The sequence below is a fragment of the Eptesicus fuscus genome, chromosome 19 (assembly GCF_027574615.1).
Source record: "Eptesicus fuscus isolate TK198812 chromosome 19, DD_ASM_mEF_20220401, whole genome shotgun sequence".
Classification (NCBI taxonomy): domain Eukaryota; kingdom Metazoa; phylum Chordata; class Mammalia; order Chiroptera; family Vespertilionidae; genus Eptesicus; species Eptesicus fuscus.
The window spans coordinates 49,184,380-49,192,090 of record NC_072491.1 but is presented as its reverse complement, the minus strand read 5'-3'; positions in this window follow the sequence as shown (position 1 = coordinate 49,192,090).

The following is a 7,711-nucleotide window of genomic DNA, read 5'->3' as shown; positions in this document are numbered from 1 at the left end:
AGAGATAGAAACATGGAGACATGGAGATAGAAAGAGGCATATACCCAGATCTCATCCACAGATCAAGAGAGGAGTGGAGGAAAAGAGATCTGAGATAGACATGTGGACAGAGACAGAAACTGACACTGAGTATAGAAATAACAGTTTCAAGAACAAGGATATAAAAATTGAGCCTGTGCAAGACCAAGGATCTCATCTCTGAGAGTGGAAGGGGTTTAATTTGTACATGTAAATTTACAGGAGTTGAGGGAAATCAAACTTGATAGTCTCAACACCTTTGAAAAGATTAGGTAATTATGCCATAGCCAGTTTGGTTCAGTGGATTTGGGTCACCATTTTATTTTGACTACCTGAGGACTGAAGGGTCCCAGGTTCGATTCCTGGTCAAGGGCACATACCTCTGTGGCAGGCTCCTCCTAGGCTTGGGCCCTGGTGGGGGCTCATGCAGGAGGCAACCAATCTCTGTTTCTCTCACATCAATATTTCTCTCTGTTCTTCCCTCTCTCTTCTACTCTCTTTAAAAAAGTAATGGAGAATTCCAAGATGGCGGCTGGGAGGATGGCAATGAGGGAGAGTGTGAGTGAGTGAAGGAGCAAAAGGGGAGTGTATGGACATGTGGTGTGTGTGTGTGTGTGTGTGTGTGTGTGTGTGTGTGTGTGTGTGTCTGAGGGAGGGATAGCTAGATCTCGCAGGACATTCGGGGTCTGACAGACAAGGCTCGCATAGCCAGGAAGCCTCTGCTACCACAGTAATCTCTCCCAGAGTTCCAGCTCTGTTGCAGAGCCTGCACCATCTTGAAGGGGATAGCTGTGGTGAGTGGGAGACCAGCCTCACTTCTGCCCAGGGTGCCCTCAGACACCACCCAGGAACCTACAGCCACACTGGCCAGGGAACTGCTGCTTCAGCTGTGAAGCCACAAACACCCAGCCTTTAGCCTCCCTGCTGAGGGCTACTGTGAGTTCTGGAGCATGTTCCCTTCCCACCAGCCAGATGCTTTAGCCCCAGGCACCGTGATCTCACCAGCAGCCATGCGAACAGCTGCTGCCGAGGACCGCACAGGGAGCCAGCAACTGCCATCCACAACTGCATGGGGAGCCAGAAGCCACCCTGTGAACCCCGTGGAGCAGCTGGCGACCACATAGAGAGCAGCCATCAGCCGTGACCACCCGAGGAGCAGCTGCTGCCCCATGACCATGAGAGAAGCAGCTGCTGCCCGCGACTACATGACCCATCACCAGGCCCTCTGCTTCAGCCAGGGGCCCTGCATGATTCAACACCTAATCCTTCAGTGAGATCAAATATGGGGAGACAGAAGAACAACCCCTAAAGGAAAGAAAAGGAGGAATCACCAGGAAAAGAACTAAATGAAACAGATGCATGCAATATATCAGAAAAAGAATTCAGAATAAGGGTCATACAGTTTATAAACCTGATGTATGAGAAAATCAACAAACTATGTAAAAATCAAGAAGAAATAAAGAGTGATATAACTACAAAAAAAAAAAAAAACAACAACATCATGAAAGCTTTCAACAGTAGAGTAGGAGAAGTGAAGGACCAAATTAATGAATTAGAAGACAGGGAAGCAAAACACACCCAATCTGAACTGCAATTGGAGAAAAAAAATCAAAAGACAGGAGGAGAACATGAGGGAGCTTTGGGACAACAAGAAATGAAGCAACATACATATAATAGGGGTACCAGAATGAAAAGAAGAACAAGGGCTAGAAAACCTATTCAAGGAAATAATGTCAGAAAACTTTCCTGATTTGGGGAAGAAAAAAGTCACATAAGCACAGAGAGTCCCAAACAAGATAAACTAAAAAAGACCCACACCAAGACACATCGTAATTACAATGGCAAACATTAACTACAAAAAGAGAATCTTCAAGGTTGCAAGAGAGAGACAGAAAGTTACCTACAAGGGATCTCCCATTAGATTTTCAAATGATTTCTCAACAGAAACACATCAGGCCAGAAAGGAATGGAAGGAAGTATACAAAGTGATACAAACCAAGGGACTGAATCAAAGAATACTCTATCCAGCAAGGCTATCATTCAAAATTGAAGGGGAAATCAGGAACTCCACAGACAAAGAAAGACGAAGGGAGTTTATCACTACCAAGCCAGCAATTCAATAAATGCTAAAGGGACTGTTGTAAAAAGAAGGGGGGGAAAGGAGGAAACAAGGAAATCAGGCAAAAAAATAAATATGGCTACAAATAAGTACCTATCAATAATAACTTTAGATGTAAATGGACTAAATGCTCCAATCAAAAGACAGCAAGTGGATGAATGGATAAGAAAACATGACCCATCTATATGCTATCTACAAAAGACCCACCTCAGAACAAGAGACTCACACAGTCTGAAAGTGAAGGGATAAAAAAATGTCTTTCAGGCAAATGAAAATGAAAAAACAAAAACAAAACCTGTGGTAGCAATACTTATATCTGACAAAATATACCTCAAAGTGAAGGCCACTTCATAATGTTAAATTTATTATACAACAAGAGAATATAACTATGGTAAACATATATGCACCCAATGCAGGAGCACCCAAATATATAAAAAACAAACTTCTGGAAAATACCAAGGGAGAGATTGACAGCAATACTATCATAGTAGGGGACTTTAATACCACACTGCCATGACTGGATAAATCCTCTAGGCAAAACATCAGCAGAGAAACAGCTATACAAATGACTCACTAGATCAGATGGACTTAATTGACATCTTCAGAATATTTCACCCCAAAGTTACAGAATATACATTCTTCTCAAGTGCACATGGGACATTTTAAAAGATAGATCACATATGGGGTCACTGGCAAAGTCTTTCCAAATTCAATAAGATTGAAATCATATCAAGCATCTTCTCAGACCAAAATGGCATTATATTAAAAATCAACTACAATAAGAACAATCAAAAAAATTCAAACACTTGGAGTCTGAATAACATGCTATTAAACAATGATTGGGTTACCAAAGAGATTAAATAATAAATTATAAAAATCCTGGAAATGAATGACAGTGATAACATAACAATCCAAAACCTATGGGACACAGTGAAAGCAGTCCTGAGAGGGAAGTTCATAGCATTAGAGGCCTACATAAAATAAATAAATAAATAAATAAATAAATAAATAAATAAATAAAAAAAGTTAATAAATTATCTAACTCTACAACTTAAAGAATTAGAAAGAGAGCAACAAGAAAAGTCCAGAGTGAGCAAAGGAAGGAGATAATAAAGATCAGAGCAGAAATAAATGACATAGAGACCAAAAAGCAATACAAAAGATCAATGAAACCAATACCTGGTTTTTTGAAAAGATAAACAAGATTGATGAACCTCTAGCCAGGCTAACCAAGAAGCAAAGAGAGAGGACCCAAATAAACAAAATCAGAAAAGAAAGAGGCTCAATAACAACAGACCCTACAGAAATACAAAGGATTTAAAAAAAATACCATTAACAACACTATTCCAACAAACTTAACAACCTAGAAGAAATGGATATATTCCTAGAAAAATATGACCTTCCAAATCTCAATCAAGAGAAGATTCAAAAAATCTCAACAGACCAATAACTAAGGAGGAAATTGAAGCAGTCATGAAAAAACTTTCACCAAACAAAAGCTTGGGGCAGACGGCTCCACAGGGGAGTTTTACCAAACATTCAAAGAAGAGCTAAAACCTATCCTTCTAAGACTATTCCAAAATATTAAGAGGAAGGCACACTTCCTAGCTCTTTTTATGAAGGCAGTATTAGCCTAATCCAAATAAACAGATAAAGACACTACAAAGAAAGATAATTACAGGCCAATATCCCTGATGAACATAGATGCTAAAATCCTCAACAAAATTCTAGCAAATTGGATCCAGTATTACATTAGAAAGATTATACAACATGACCAAGTGGGATTTATCACAGGGATGCAAGGCTGGTACAATATCGGCAAATCAATAAACATGATATATCATATAAACAAATTGAGAGACAAAAATCACATACTCATATCAATTGATGCAGAAAAGGCATTTGACAAAATCCAACACCCTTTCCTGATAAAAATTCTCAGCAAAGTGGAATAGAGGGACCATACCTCAACATAATAAAAGCCTTTTATGACAAACCTACAGCCAACATCATACTCAATGGGCAAAACTAAAACTATTTCCCTTAAGAACAGGAATGAGACAAGGATGCCTACTTTCACCATTCTTGTTTGACATAGTACTGGAAGTGCTAGCCATAGCAATCATACAAGAAGAAGAAATAAAAAGCCTCCAAATTGGAAAAGAAGAAGTAAAATTGTCATTATTCACAGATGACATGATATTGTACTTAGAAAACCCTAAATACCCCATCAAAACACTACTAGACTTAATAAATGAACATGGCAATGTAGCAGGATACAAAATTAACACCCAGAAATATATGGCTTTTTTTATACACCAATAATGAACTCACAGAAAGAGAAACTAAAAAAAAAAAAAATCCCATTTACCATTGCAACAGAAAAATTAAGGTACCTAGGAATAAATTTAAGCAAGGAGGTAAAGGATCTGTACTCAGAAAATTACAGGACGCTGAAAAAAGAGATAGAAGAAGACATAAACAAATGGAAGAATACACTGTATTCATGGATTGGCAGCATCAACATCATTAAAATGTCCATACTACCCAAAGAAATCTATAGATTCAATTCAATCCCCATTAAAATACCAATGGCATACTTCAAAGATCTAGAACAAACTCTCCAAAAATTCATCTGGAATAAAAAATAAAAATAAAAAATACTCCAGATAGCTGCAGCAATCTTGAGAAAAAACAAAGTTGGAGGGATCACAATACCAGATATCAAGCTATACTACAAAGCCACTGTTCCCAAAACTGCCTGGTACTGGCATAAGAACAGACATATAGACCAATGGAACAGAACAAAGTATCCAGAGTTCAATCCAAACCATTATGCTCAATTAATATTTTTTTAAAAAATATATTTTATTGATTTTTTACAGAGAGGAAGGGAGAGAGATAGAGAGCTAGAAACATCAATGAGAGAGAAACATCAACCAGCTGCCTCCTGCACACCCCCTACCGGGGATGTGCCCGCAACCAATGTACATGCCCTTGACCGGAATTGAACCTGGGACCCTTTAGTCCACAGACCGACGCTCTATCCACTGAGCCAAACTGGTTTCGGCATCAATTAATATTTGACAAAGGAGGCAAGAGCATTCAATGGAGTCAAGACAGTCTCTTCAATAAATGGAGTTGGGGAAAATTGGACAGATACATGCAAAAAAAAATGAAACTAAACCACCAACTTATACCATACACAAAAAATAAACTCATAATGGATAAAGAACTTAAACTTAAGGTGGGAAACAATAAAAATCTTAGAAAAAGCCATTGGCAGCAAAATAGCCGACATTTGTTGTAGCAGTATGTTTACTGATACTGCTCCTAGGGCAATGGAAACTAAGGAGAAAAAATAATGGGATTACATCAAAATAAAAGCTTCTGTACAGCAAAAGAAACAATCAACAAAACAACAAGAAAGTCCACTGCATGGGAGAACATATTTGCCAATGTTATCTCCAATAAGGATTTAATCTCCAAAATTTATAGAGAACTCATACAACTTAACAAAAAGAAGATAAACAATCCAAAAAAAATTGGCAAAGGACCTAAATAGACACCTTTTGAAAGAGGAAATACAGAAGGCCAAGAGACATATAAAAACATGCTCAAAGTCACTAAGCATCCAAGAGATGCAAATCAAAACAACAACGAGGTTCCATCTCACACCTGTCAGAATGGCTATCATCAACAAATCAACAAACCATATGTGTTGGAGAGGACACAGTGCAAAGGAACCCTCGTGCACTGCTGATGGGAATGCAGACTGGTGCAGCCACTGTGGAGAACAGTATGGAGTTTCCTCAAAAAAATTAAAAATGGAACTTCCATTTGACCCAGTGATCCCACTTCTAGGAATACATCCCAAGAAAACAGAAACACCAATCAGAAAGGATATATGCACCCCTATGTTTATAGCAGCACAATTCACCATAGCTAAGATTTGGAAACAGCCTAAGTGCCCATCATCAGATGAATGGATTAGAAAACGATGATACATCTACACAATGGAATACTATGCTGCTATAAAAAAAAGGAATTCTTACCATTTGCAACATCATGGATGTAACTGGAGAGCATTATGCTAAGCGAAATAAGCCAGTCAGAGAAAGATAAATATCGCATGATCTCACTCATTTGTGGAATATAATGAACAGCATAAACTGATGAACAAAAACAGAACCAGGGTCATAGAAGCATCAAATAGGCTGTCCGACTTTTGAAGGAAGGCAGCGAGTGAGGAGGTAAGAGATCAACCAAAGGACTTGTATGCATGCATATGAGCATATTCAATGGACACAGAAAGCGGGAGAGGTGAGGGCATGTGCTGGGGGTTGGGGGCAACCAGGGAGAGGTCAATGGAGGAAAAAAGAGACTTATGTAATACATTAAATAATAAAGAACTTAAATTTTAAAAAATAAAAAGCAATAGAAAAATATCCTCTGGGGAGGATTAAAAAACAAACAAATAAAAAAAGATTAGGTGATTAAATATGTTGAAAACAAGAGACACTGGGAGCGGTGTGAGAGGAGAGGTTCCAGCCCTGGCCGCCTGATAGAATCAACTTGGAATGTATTTGTAAATACCATAGCTTAGGCCCAACCTTATTCTTTTTTTTTTTTTTTTTTTTTATTTATTTTTAATTTCTTTATTGATTAAGGTGTCACATATTTGTCCTCATCCCCCCATTCCCATCCCCCCCCTCCCCACGCATGCCCCAACCCCCTGTTGAACTTAACCGTTGGATAGGCTCATATGCATGCACACAAGTCCTTTGGTTGAACTCTCCCCCTCTCATTTAATTGCTCTGGTGTGAGCCTGCCTGAGTGTTGGAAAATAAATCTCTCCAGCTAACTAAAAATACGGGCAGGCTTAGCAGTAAGGGTAGCAGCAGAGTTTGGGCATCATGCCTGTGGGTGATGTTCCCAGGGGCAGACCATGAAAGAGTGATGGGATTGGGGGATTTGAGGCTCCGATGGTATCACCGCCCCCAACCTGATCATCTGGGTTTCTGTATGAGTTCTTGGCTGCCCAAACAGAGAGAAGGAGACTGCAGGACTTTCCAGGAAAGCAATGGACTGGAAGAGTCTGCTGAGACACAGAAACAGTGGCAAACAAGGGCACAGGTTTGCTACAGAAGGAAACCAGATCCATGCACATGGAGTGGAAGAATCTAGTGGGTTATGGTGTTTAGAAATACCTACAGAAGCAGCTCTGGTCCAGGGAGGGGAATGAGTCCACAAGTGAAATGGATACTAGAGTCAAATGAGATTCCAGAACTGCATTCCTGGAGGACCAGAGGCCGCTGACCCTGAAGGGAAAGTCATTGGGAATGGTTTTTGTCAAAACTCCTTGTTTCTGTGCATTAGGAAGATCAAAATGGGAAACAAAGACTGTAGATGGGTTCAGGCAGTTGCTTAAGGCCATACAAGCAGATGTACAGCAGTCAGGCCTGGTTCATCCCAAGCGCTGAATTACTATTAACTACGATGACTATTATCAGTAACAAAGACTAAGTCTATCCAAGTCAAAGGTACGTGCTTTTCATGTAAACTGAGAGGTCT